Raw genomic sequence first — 13,547 nt, forward strand, 5'->3', positions numbered from 1 at the left:
ATGGATTTAGTTGGAAGATTTGGCAGAGGATCTAATGATGTTCAATATTTGATGCTGTCAGAAAGTGGGGAAAATTCTACTTGGGACTCTCAAAACATCTTATCTATGCCGGGGCAGAATAGAACAAAGATGAAACTGTATGTAATTGGTAAAGATATATCAGCTGCTCATTTCAGCTGAGAGAGAAAGATGTTTGGCATGTTGTGGGCTGTGCAGGGACCATGATTTTGCTCACCTTATTATGGTCTCAGGGTGGCATTGTCAGCTATTGATGTTCTGTGAGATTTTGTCCAGGTGGAGAACATCATGGTCTGTATGTTAGTGTCAGGTCTGTTTCCCAGTGTCAGGGGTTGTTTTTCTCAGGCCTCATCATTCATATGCACTCATTCAACCAACATTTAATGAGCCCTGGCTGGATGCCAGGCCCTGCAGCAGACACTGGGAACAGAGTGTTGAATAAGACAGACATGTTCCCTGACCCTGGAGCTCCCAGCCTAGAGGGGAAGCTGGGACAGGAGGAGGGAGAAAAGAGGGGCAGGTGCTGCTGTCTGAAGGTGAGGGAGTGTTCCCTGAAGAAGGGACAGGAACACCTATTGGGAAAGGTGATGGCCCCATGGGGGACCCAGGGATGGTTTGGACAGGCAACTGCAGAGCTAGGCCAAGGCTAGAACTCAAGGCCCAGGAGAATGTGTTAAGGCTTTTAATAACAAGTGGTTTATAAAGACAATAACAACAACAAAAGTAGAAAAGGAAAGAAGGCAAGAATTGATACCTTTTAATATAAACATTATTAAAATATTTATTGGTGTGGTAGTATATCTGGAATATATCAAGGAAAAATAGAAGATACTAAAAACTGCAGGATGCTATAATTACCCCACACACATACACTATATGCCGAAATACTAGGTGACACCAAATCTAAATCAATTTTTATAAGTCAATTTTTATGGTACAGCAATGAAAAAGTACTTCCCAGCAAGAGAATAAAAATCTGTCTAGGATTTCCTGATTATATAAACACTTAGGGAAATCAAATGTTTATTTATAATATTTAATTTATTAGTTTAGATGCAACTATATATTTAACTTAAATAATATATGAGGTAATATCTATTGCTCTTTTTCACTTTCAAACCTTAAAAATTACATTTATACCAGCAACCTTATCTCCTTGTGCTAGATTTGATCATCTTTGCTTTCTGAATCCAAAAGCAAAAGAGGAAATCCAAGTTAGAACTGCAAACATGATGTCTATACATTCAAGGATGGGTATGAAAATGTTCAAGTGCTTTAACATATGTTCTAAATAAAGCTTTCCTACTGACTCAAATGGGCAGTTTGTCAGTTGGAGTCCTGTCATTGATGATATCACAAGAGATGCTGAGTGGGGGACACCTCCAATGTTTTCAGGTGTGGTTGGGACACGGGCGGTCACCCTTGTACACCAGGTGGGATTTGGACATTAAATTGAAAGTGATGCAGAGCAAGGAGCAATGAAGCAGAGAGGGGATGTGATTGTGTTTAGGGATCTGAAATTCCACTTTGGAAACAAAATATTACACAAGTAGCAGAGATGTCCATGTAAAAACACACATTGTACACAACAGCCATTCAACCTCACAATGTGGAGAATGTGTTAGCTCTGAAAATTCTATGAAGACCCATCACCATGGTTTTCTGGTGATGCACATATTGTCCACAATTCATTCACTCTGAGCACAGAGTAATTAAAAATTGGTAGCAGGTAGAAGAGCTCTCAGCTTCATTCCTACAGTCCTTAGAAATGGGAAACCCAAACTGCTGCTCTAGAGGTATGTTCACATTGACCTTCTTAAATCAGTTCCTCCAAATGGGCTGGTTAACAATTCCCAAATGTTTTTCACCTTTTTTTCAGTTTCTCCTTTCAATTCTTGTACAGATTCTTAAGTGTGTTTTATGGTTTTGTTATATTTCTCAATTTGTGCTTTTCATTCTTCAATCAATCTAGTTGCCTTTAAAATTTTTCTCCGTTTAGAACAAGGCAGTATTTCCTGCTACATACTAAATCCCCTACTTCTCTTCACATTATTTATGGGAAAGTATGTCAATATCTATTTCAATGCTGTTTTGACTTCATCAAATACTTACTGAAATTATTTAATTTAAAAATATTTGGAGAGTATCCAAAATGAAGTCTTTGAGTAGGAGACATTTCACACAATGAAGGATGCTTATCCTTGTTTTTGTTTGTTTTGTAAATGCAGTTTTATTGAGATATATTCACACACCATACAAGTCATGTGAATTAAACAATCAGTGGTTCACAGCATCATCACCTAGTTGTACATGCATCACCATGATTAATTTCAGAAGTTTCATTTCTCCAGAAAAGAAATAAAAAGTTAAAACCCACACCTTCACATAACTCCCCCTCGCCCAATATTGACCCAGAGTACTGGTGAGGTACATTTGCCCTCCTCCAGTGCTGGTGCTTTCTCTAGTTTGGGGAGGTAATTTTGTCCACCAGGGGCCACTGTGGGTTCAGAAATGGCTGCTGGGGAGGGTCCCAGAGAAGGAAGATGGGGCTGGGGTCTGTGCCACAGTGAAAGGGTAAACTATGCAGGAGGTTAGAGAGGTGGGATGTGAGAGTCAGGGCTGGGGTTAGCTAAGGGGAAAATACAAGTTTGTAAGTGGGGTTGTGACAGGACCTGAGGAATGTTTTCAAGTTCCCTGTGGTTGCTTTGGGGAGACAGTGACCTTAAGAGACATGGGAGGAAGCAGGAGGACACTGTGGGAGCCCCTGCCCCTCCTGTTCCTGCTCCTGATCTGCCCCTTGATGGCAGTGGACTGATCTGAGGACAGACAGGAGCTGGCATCAGCAGGACTTGCTTTTGGTGTTTGCAGTAAGGGAGGAGCCAAGGGTAACTCCTAGAGCTTGGTCTCGACCTCTGAGTTTAGGAGGAAGAGAGAGGAAAAAGTAAGAAAAAACATATCAAAGAAATTTTACTGACACAATGGAATTGAAATGATATTTTTGAAAAAATCTAGCACAGAATAACAGGTGCATTATAATCCTGTTCATGAAAATTACAAATATGTATACTATTCATTTCCTGTATTTATTTGATAATGGAGAATGCTCCCCATGTACTTTATACTCTGGGATGCAGGGATAGAATCATCAGCACCTTCCTGTCACTGCTCCCTACTGCAGCTACTTCTTGTTTATATTGGCAAATGCCCTTGCGGATGAGTCTGGAGTTTGGTCACTAAAGAGCAGGGCCCTGGGGAGCACAGGGGCTGGGGAGGCAGGACTGCCCCTCGGGTAGGCTTCATTATGTTCTGGGAGGCAGTTGGAGTGAAACCAGTTCAGGGGCAGGGAGCCCTTGTACCCACACTGGGGTCACTCCCCAGCCCGGGGATCACACAGGTCTGCAAGGGCTGGGGGCAAAGTGGGTGCTCAGTGGCCTGAGTGACTGCACAGCAGCTCTGTGTCCCTGAGGACCAGCCTGAGAGCCTTTTCAAGGAGAACACATCTCTCATCCACACCATCCTGGCTGAGAATACAAAGAGAATGTCTGTACTTACACAAAAAGGCAAAAGAATATATAAAATAAAAAATATTGTGTTTATACATTATTTCCCACTGGATGAGAAAAAAGTGTTATTTTCAAAAGAAAATAAAGCAAATGGTAACTTACTGAAAGAAAATAAAATACATCAAGTTCAGTTGAGTTGGCTGCCCTTCTCTTGAAGTGGGTCAGAGCACGGTGAATTTATGTTGATTTTCCTTTCACTGGGTTTGAGAAGAAGGGTAGAATCAGAGCCACATTCAGCTACTCACTTGGAAGTCAGCACTTTTGGGATCAGATGTACCAGGTAAGCCTTCTTGCAATATATTTTGCTACTAATATAGGTTTCAGATGCTGAACAATGAATGTAACCATCAGGGGTTTTGTACCTCAAGAAAAGGACCACATTATTGGGGGATGAAGGCTGGGCTTTGACAGTTTCCAGGGGACACTCAAATTTTCAGGGCCAGTGGAGGCTTGCTCCAGGAGCATCAGTTTCTCTTACAGCATGGGATTTCTGGACCCAACAACAGACAATATTAAAAGTACACCATAGTTTCTTCCTTATAGATGTCCCCAAAGCTGTCCCAATTTATCCCAAATCCCTTTCAATTCTAATTGCACAATAGGTAATCACCATTTGGGCCCTGCAACACTGGACTCCCATGATGGTCACTTAGTATTTAGGCCCTGACAGAGACCTCTGATGGGCAGAAAGTACAGCAGCAAAATTGGCTTTAAGTCAACATGGGACTCAAACCTCATTTTAATTAGAAGCTTTGGAGATGGGGGATCATTAGAGGTGCTCATATTTTCCTTGATTTCATCCAGATCTTAGAATTTGCATGGCCATGCCCCATCATAGGCCCTCATCCCAGTGAGAACCAGGGATGCAAAGATACCTTCTTCAAATCAGTAAATTCTGAGGCTTTGAGAATTTTGGTTGCCAAACCCTCAACCAGGGACACTTCTCCTAAAGGCCCAAGCAGCCAAACCAACCAGGAGGAACCCCTGCAGATTGTGGCATATAATCTTCCTGGGAGAGTGAAAAGCTCAACATCCATCAGGTGTGGAGGCCCTCTTGGCTGCAAAAGCATCCTCATATAGCCACTAGGGTCCTTGGGGCCCCAAAACCTCCTCCCATACCTTCCAACTTGGGGTGCCCTTTAAATTTCAAGACCTCAGGAGGAGCCATTGTATTTGAGACCTGTTGCTTAGCAAACTGGTGCTCACTGCGAGGTGGGAGGGTTGCTTGGTGCTAGCACATGCTCATTCCAAGGCACCACCTGAAGTCTAGGCCTCTTTGAGAACCTGGTCTGAGACTACATGCTCATCAGTTCCCCTTGAAAGCAGGTTTTTCCCCTGAAGTTTATTAACACTGGATTTTCTGCCATATATTACACACCTATTGAACAGGAATTTGTATTTTGAGTTAAGAAAGAGATGCAGGAACTGTTGGGGTGAATAAATATGAATTTATTCAAAGGTTCTACTTGATTAGATTGAGTAAATGAATTTGGGGCAGGAATGGCAGAAAATTGTTATATAATATTATAAACCGTACTGTTAATTCAGGCCATGTATGTTCTGAGGCCATGTGTCTGCTGCTTGGTATTGACTGCAGCACATTCTGTATATAATGTTCAGCAGAGGAGACTTTACCTGAAAGTAAGTAAATGGGACATGAAATAGTGCATCTGAAAACAGAAATAAGAGAGGAAATTAAGAAACATATGAGTGCAGCAAACACATGACAGAAAATAAGTGGCTGAATTAGCAGTATATTGTATAATATTAGAAATGTTTTTTCATCAACAGCATTGAAATACAAGAATAATGCAAACTAGCAAAACAAGGCTGACCAAATTTAGTTATTTTATGTAATTTGTTTCTTAATCCTTTGCTTTGTGTGACTTGAAATGTCTTATTTGTTGTTTTTGTGTTGTTTTTAATGTTTTGATAAAGTCCAAAAATAAATAAAATGAAATAAAAATGAAGTAAGGAAATGTAACATTTAATAAGTAATCACACTGATGGCACAATGATTTTCTGCCATTCCTGCCCAAAATTAATGAACTCAATCTAATCAAGAACTTTGAATAAAATCAAATTGAGGAACATTCTAAAAAATGATTCTTCACCGCTCTTCAAATATCTCAATATGAAGGAATAAATACAGACATACATATGTGTGTGTGTGTGTGTGTGTGTGTGTGTGTGTGTGTATTCAGATTAAGGTGAATAAATATCCCTGAAAGCTACGTGCCATATATGATATGAGACTGGATGATGTAATATTTTTCTTCTTTTTTTCCTTCATTTCTGTAATTTTTATAATCACTAAGGTTTTGCTTGCTTGAAAGACATTATTGTGGCCATAGGTGAGATATGGTTAAGGTGTATAGATGTGATGCTAGTACCAAACTATGGTTAATTTCCTGAGTTTGAAAATGTTTCTATGTATACATAAGAGAACATCTTTGTTCTCAAACAAAAAGGCAAAGAATATATAAAATACAAATGTGTTTATACATTATTTCCCAATGGTTGAGAAAAAATGTTATGATCAAGAGAAAATAAAGCAAATGGTAAATTAGTGAAACAAAATAATCAAGTTCAGATGAGGTGGCTGCTGTCCTCTTGAAAGCAGTGGGTCAGAGCAGGGTGAATTTACATCGACTCGCCTTTCATTGCATTTGAGAAGAATGATCAGAATCGGTGCCACCTGGAGCTACTCACATGGGAGTCAGCTCATTTGGGATCAGATGGACCATGTAAACCTTCTTGCAATTTATTTTGCTACAAATACAGGTTTCAGAGGCTGAACAATGAATGAAACCATCAGGGGTTTTGTATACCAAGGACAGGACCGTATTAATGGGGGAGGGCTGGATTTGACAGTTTCCAAGGGAGCACTCACATTTTCAGGGCCACTGGAGGCTTGCACCAGGAACGTTGGTTTCCCTTAGGGTATGGGATTTCTTGGACCCGACAACAAACAATATGAAATGGACACCATATTTCCTGCCTTCTGGGTGCCCCCACACCTGTCCCAAATTATCCCAAATCCCTTTCAATTCTAATTCCACAACAGGTAATCACCATTTGGGCCCTGCAACACTGGACTTCCAGGATGGTCACTCAGTATTTTTGCTCTGACAGAGACCTCTGTTGGGCAGAAAGTACAGCAGCAAAGTCAGCTTTAAGACAGCACATGAATCAAACCTCACTTCAATTAGTAGCTTTGGAGAGGGGGATCATCACAGGTGCTCATATTTTCCTTGATTTCATTCAGTTCTTGGAATGTTCATGGCCATGCCCCATCATGGGCCCTCATCTCAGTGAGAACCAGGGATACAAAAACTCCTGCCTCAAATCAGCATATTCTGAGCCTTTTAAAAAAATTTTGCAGAATCCTCTGCCAGGGGCACTTCTCTTAAAGGCCCAAGCAACCAAACCCATATTCCTTGTGGAATACCCCCTGGGGGTTGTTGCATAGAATATTCCTTGGAGAGTCAAAACCTCATCTTCCATCAAGTGTGCAGATCCTCTTCACTGCGGAAACATCCACATATGGCTACTACAGTCATTTGGGGCCCCAATTCCTCCTTTCAATGCATGCACATGTGGGGTGCCCTTGAAATTTCCAGACCTCAGGAGGAGACAATGTATTTGATATCTGTTGCTTAGCAACCCCCTGCTATTGGTGATGTGGACAGGTAGCGCGGTACTTGCACATGCAACTTCCAATGCACTGCCTGCCCTCTAGGCCTATTTGAGAACCTCACCTGAGTCTTTCTTCTCAGTTCTACATGAAAGGAGGATTCATCCTTGAAGTTTCTTAGCACTACATTTTGCAACTGTATATTGTGCAAATATTGGAATAGGAATTCCTATTTGGAGTGAAGGGAGAGATGCAGGAATTCTTGGTGTTGACTGCAGCTCTTTCTTAAAATAGCATTCAGCACAGGAGTCTTTATTTGAAAGGGGGTACCTGGGACATGAAATAGTGTATATGTGAATAGAAACAAGAGAGAAAAGTAAGAAACATGAGAGCAGCATACACATGACCATCAGAACACACATGGCCTGAATTAACAGTACAGTTTATAATATTAGAAATGTTCTTTCATGAACCGCATTGAAGATATCAGAAGAATGGAAACTGGGAAGATAAGGCTGACAAAGATTAGTTATTTTAGGTAATTCGTTTTCTTAATCCTTTTGTGATTTGAAATGTGGCCTTATTTGTTGTTTTTGTGTTGTTTTAAATGTTTTGATGAAGTTCAAAAATAAAATAAAACAAAACTGAAGTAAGGAAACTTAATACTTACTAACTAATCACATTGATGGAACAATAATTTTCTGCCATTCCTGCCCAAAATTCATTAACTTAATCTAATCAAGAAGAACCTATGAATAAATTCAATTTGAGGAACATTATATAAAATGATTCTTCACCTCTCTTCAAATATATCAATATGACGCAAAATACACACACACACACACACACACACACACACACACACACAGATACATATTCAGATTAAGGTGAATGAATAGACCTGAAAGCAAAGCACAATATATGATATGAGACTGGATGATGTAATATTTTACTTTTTTTCCTTCATTTCTATCATTTTTGTAATTACTTAGGTTTTGCTTGCTTGAAAGAGATTATTGGGGCCATAGGTGAGATATGGATAAGGCCTAGAGATGTGATATTAGTACCAAACCATGGTTAATTTCCTGATTTTGAAAATGTTTCTATGTATATGTAAGAGAGTATCTTTGTCCTTACACATAAAGGCAAAAGAATATATAAACACAAATATTGTTTTTATATGTTATTTCCCAATGGTTGAAAAAAATGTTATTATCAACAGAAAATAAAGCATATGGTAACTTAGTGAAACAAAATAATCAATTTCAGAGAGTTGGCTGCCATCTTCTTGAAGGCAGAGGGTCAGAGCAGGGTGAATTTACACTGACTTGCCTTTCACTGGATTTGAGAAGAATGATCAGAATCAGTGCCACCTGGAGCTACTCACTTGCGAGTCAGCACATTTGGGGTCAGATGGACCAGGTAAGCCTTCTTAAAATTTATTTTTCTACAAATGTAGGTTTCAGAGGCTGAACAACATACGTAACCATCAGAGGATTTGTATCCCAAGGACAGGAACATGTTAATGGGAGATGAGTGCTGGGCTTTGACAGTTTCCAGCGGAGCACTCACATTGTCAGGTCCACCAGAGGCTTGCTCCAAGAGCATGGGTTTCCCTTAGGGTATGGGGTTTCTTAAACCCTACAACAAGCAAATTAAATGGACACCATACTTCCTGCCTTCTGGGTGTCCCCACACCTGTCCCAAATTTTCCCATATCCCTTTCACTTATAATTCCACAACAGGTAATCACCATTTGGGCCCTGCAACACTGGAATCCCATGATGGCCACTCAGCATGTAGGCTCTGATAGAGACCTCTGGCAGGCAGAAAATACAGGAGTAAATTCGGCTTTAAGACAACATGAGAATCAAACCTCATTTCAATTAGAAGCTTTGGAGATGGGGGATCATCACAGGTGCTCATATTTTCCTTTATTTCACGCAGTTCTTGGGATGTGCATGGCCATTCCCCATCATGGGCCCTTGTCCCAGTGAGAACCAGGGATGCAAAGGCCACTGCCTCAATCACTGTTTTCTGAGCCTTTGAAAAATCTTGCTAATCCTCAGACAGGGGAACTTTACTTAAAGGCCAAAGCAGCCAAACCAACCAGGAAGACCCCTGGGGATTGTGACACAGAATATTTGCAGGAGAGTCAAAACCTCATCTTCCATCAAGTGTGCAGATCCTCTTCACTGCAGAAACATCCCCATAAAGCTACTACAGTCATTTGGGGTCCTTATTCCTCCTTCCAATGCCTGTCATGTGTGTGCCCTTTAAATTTCCAGACCTCAAGGGGAGACACTGTATTTGATATGTGTAGCTTAGCAACCAAGTGCTATTGGTGATATGGAAAGGTAGAAAGTCACTTGTGTATGTGCCTTCCAAGGCACCACCTGGCCTCTAGGCCTCTTTCAGGACCTGGATTAGTTCTACCTGAAAGTAGATTTCATCCTTGAAATTTCTTTGCACTGGGATTTCCTGCTATATATTGTGCAACTGTTGGAACAGGAATTCCTATTTGGAGTGAAAGAAGAGATGCAGGAACTTCTGGTGTTGACTGCAGCACATTATACATATAGTGTTCAGCAGAGGAGCCTTTAACTGAATATTCTATAAAATGATCCTTCACTTTTCAAATATCTCTATATGAAGGGGAAAAAACATATGTATTCAGATTAAGGTGAATTAATATTTCTGACAGCAAAATGCAATATAAGATATGAGACTTGAGGGTGTTATATTTTTTATTCTTTTTCTTCATTTCTATCATTTTTTACACTTATTCATGTTTTGCTTGCTTTAAATTATTATTGGAGTCATTGGTGATATATGGATAAGACCTATAGATGTGATACTAGTACTACAACATGGTTAATTTCCTAATTTTGAAAATTATTCTGAGAATACATAGGAAAATGTCTTTGTTCTTAGATGAAAATCTAGAAGAATATATAAAGGGAGAAATATTTGGTTTACACATTATTTTCCAAGGTTGAGGAAAAAAGTTATTATCAACAGCAAATAAAACAAATGGAAATTTAGTGAAAAAAATGTTATAAAATAAATCAACTTCAGGTGAGAGACTGCCCTCCTCAGGAAGGCAGTGGCTCAGAGCAGGGTGAACTTACACTGACCTGCCCTTCACTGGAATTGAGAAGAATCATCAGAATCAGTGCCACCTGGAGCTAAACACCTGGGCATCAGCACATTCGAGATCAGACAGACCAGGTAAGCTCTCTTGGAATTTCTTTTACTACTACTATTGGTTTCAGAAGATGAACAAAAATTGGAACCATCTGGGGCCTTTGTCTCCCAAGGCCAGCCCATGTCTAAGGGGGACCTGGGGTGGGCTTTGGCAGTTTCTGGGGGAACACTGTCATTTTCAGGGACAGCAGGGCTTGCTCCCAGAGCATGGATTTCCCTTAAGTCTGTGGGAATTCTTGGACCCAGGACCAAACACTATTCATTGGACCCCATGATTCCTGCCTTCTGGGAGTACCCATTCCTTTCCCAAATTATCCCAAAACACATTCAAATCTAATACCAAATCTAATCACTATTTAGGCAATGCATCACCAGAGTTCCTTGAGTTTCACTCAGCATTCTGTCTTACACCGAGACCTCTAGCAGACAGAAAATACAGCAGCAAAGGCAGCATTAAGACAACCCAGGAAAAATCCTCCTGTCAATAAGAACTTGTGGAGAGGGGGGGACTCATCCCAGGTGCACATAGTTTCCTTGATTTCAATCAGTTCTTAGAATGAGTTTGGCCATGGTGCTTCATGGGCCCTCATCAGAATGAGAACAAGGGATGATAAGATGCCTGCCTCAAATCCATCAGTATTTTACGAGCCATTGAAAAAATTGGATGGCCAAATCTAGGCCAGGGGAACTTCTCTAAAAGGCCCAAGAAGCCAAACCTACCAGGAGGAGCCCTGAAGATTGTGGCATATAATCTTCCTGGGAGAGTAAAAATTTCCCAATCCATCAGGTGTGCAGATCCTCTTGGCAGCAAAAGCATCCCCATACAGCTGTTACAGTCCTTTGGGACCCTAATTCCTCCCCCCAATGCCTACCCACTTGGGGTGCCCTTTAAATTTCCAGACCTCAGGAGGAGACAATGTATTTGGGACCTGTCTCTTAGCAACCCAGTGCTCATTGTAAGGTGGGTGGGTAGCACAGCAATGGTGCATATGCCTTCCAAGGCACCTCCTGAAGTCTAGGCCTCTTTGAGAACCTGGTCTGAGTTTGTCTTCTTTTCAGTTCTACATGAAAGCAGGTTTCTTCCCTGATGTTTCTTAGTGCTGGGTTTTCCTGCTTTGTATTGCACACCTATTGGAACAGGAATTCCTATTTGGATTGAAGGAAGGGTTGCAGGAACTATTGGGGTGACTGCAGCATATTCTGAACTCACTGTTCAGCACAGGAGTCTATATTTGAAAGTGGGTAACTGGGACTTATGAGAATGCAGCAATCAATCCCATGACCATCAGACATACATGGCCTGAATTAACAGAACAGTTTATAATATTAGAAATGTTCTTTCACCAACTGCATTGAACATACAACAATAATGGACACTAGGAACTGAGGCTGATGAAAATTAGTTATTTTAGGTAATTTTTTTCTTATTTCTTTGCTTTGTGTTGTTAGAACTGTGGTGTTTTTTGGTTGTTTGTGTATTGTTTTCATTTTTTTGATAAAGTTCAAAAATAAAAATGAAGTAAGAAAATTTAATATATTATAAGTAATCACATTGATGGCATAATAAAAACACTGCATTCACTTTCAGAAAGCCTTATTGAAAACTGGGCTGAAGCTCAGGACAATATTTGTGTTATCAGCTGTTTGAGAAAAGAATAAACATATCCAAAGGAAGAAATCCTTGAGTTAATATTTTAAAATAGTAAAATGTACAGTGCGCAGCAAAAGAACACAAGACAAAAAAGGTATCATAAAATTATAGGCCATGAAAAGGAATAGGATAAAAATACAGAAAATGCCAAGGATGAAGATATGAATGTGGACATAACAAGCAAAGGCTTTATAAAATGAACTTAAAAACCCTTAAGTTGATGACTGAAAATATAGAAAAACAACTACAGCATATCTAGTAAACAATGAAATAATAATATGAAAGTCTAAATAAAGAGATAGAAATATTAAAATTAACCAAACTGGACTACTTAGTTGAAGACTGCAATAACTGAAATGAAAAATGCTCAGTATAGTTTAAAGAGCAGTTTGGAGCTGGGAGAAGAAAGAATAAGTGAACTTAAAAATGAAACACTTGAAATGAGTCAGGAAGAGGAGAAAGAAAAAATTAAAAGCGAAAATGGCCTAAGAGGGCTTTGGGACACCATCATGTGCACCAATATATTTGTTATGGGAGTCCCAAGAAGGAGAAGAAAGTGAGAGAAAGGGAGAAGGAATAGTGAAAGAAATAATGACAGAGAACTTCTCAAACTTAGCAAAAGATGTGAATATTAACATACAAGAAGCTCAGAGAACATCAAATAGGATAAATATGAAGAATATAAACTATCCCATCACATATTGATTGCACTATCAAATTCAAAGAACAAAGAGTTCTGAAAACCACAAGAGAAAAGCAATGTGTTAATTACAAGGGAGTCCCTATTAGACTGGGTATAGATTTGTAATCAGAAACTAAGGAGGCAAGAAGGTAGTGGGTTGAAAGCCTTAAACTGCTAAAGGAAACAACTGCCAGCCAAGAATTCTAAGTCCAGGAAGGCTATTTCAAAAATGAGGGCAAGATTCAGATATTCTCAGACAAACAAAGATGAGGGAGTAATAACCACTAGAGTTGCCATACAAGCAATATTAAAAGGAGTTTTTCAGACTGAAGGTAAAGGACACGAGAGTGGTTCAAAGCAGCATAAATATTTAAAATATTACCAATAACATTTTTGTTGTCTTACTATGTGTGCTGATTTCAATGTATTATGTCCAACAAAATGCCATTATCTTTGATGCAGTCTTGTGTGGGCAGAAAAAATATTGGTTTTGGTTGTGTTGGAGACTTTTCATTGGATGTTTCTGTTGGAGATGTGATCATTCAGCTGTGGGCAAGATATTTCATTGTGGCCCTGCCCATTCAGCACAGGCCTTGATTAGTTCACTGGAGCCTTATAAAAGCTCATAAAGAAGGAGAAAGCTTGCTACAGCCAAGAGAGACACCTTGAAGAATGCACAGAAGATGAGAGAGTAGCTGCAGATGAGAGATAGTTTGAAGATGGCCATTGAAAGCAGACTCTTGCTCCAGAGAAGCTAAGAGAGGACAAACCCCAAAAGCAAATAACAGT

Source organism: Choloepus didactylus, assembly GCF_015220235.1.
Source record: "Choloepus didactylus isolate mChoDid1 chromosome 25 unlocalized genomic scaffold, mChoDid1.pri SUPER_25_unloc1, whole genome shotgun sequence".
NCBI lineage: Eukaryota > Metazoa > Chordata > Mammalia > Pilosa > Megalonychidae > Choloepus > Choloepus didactylus.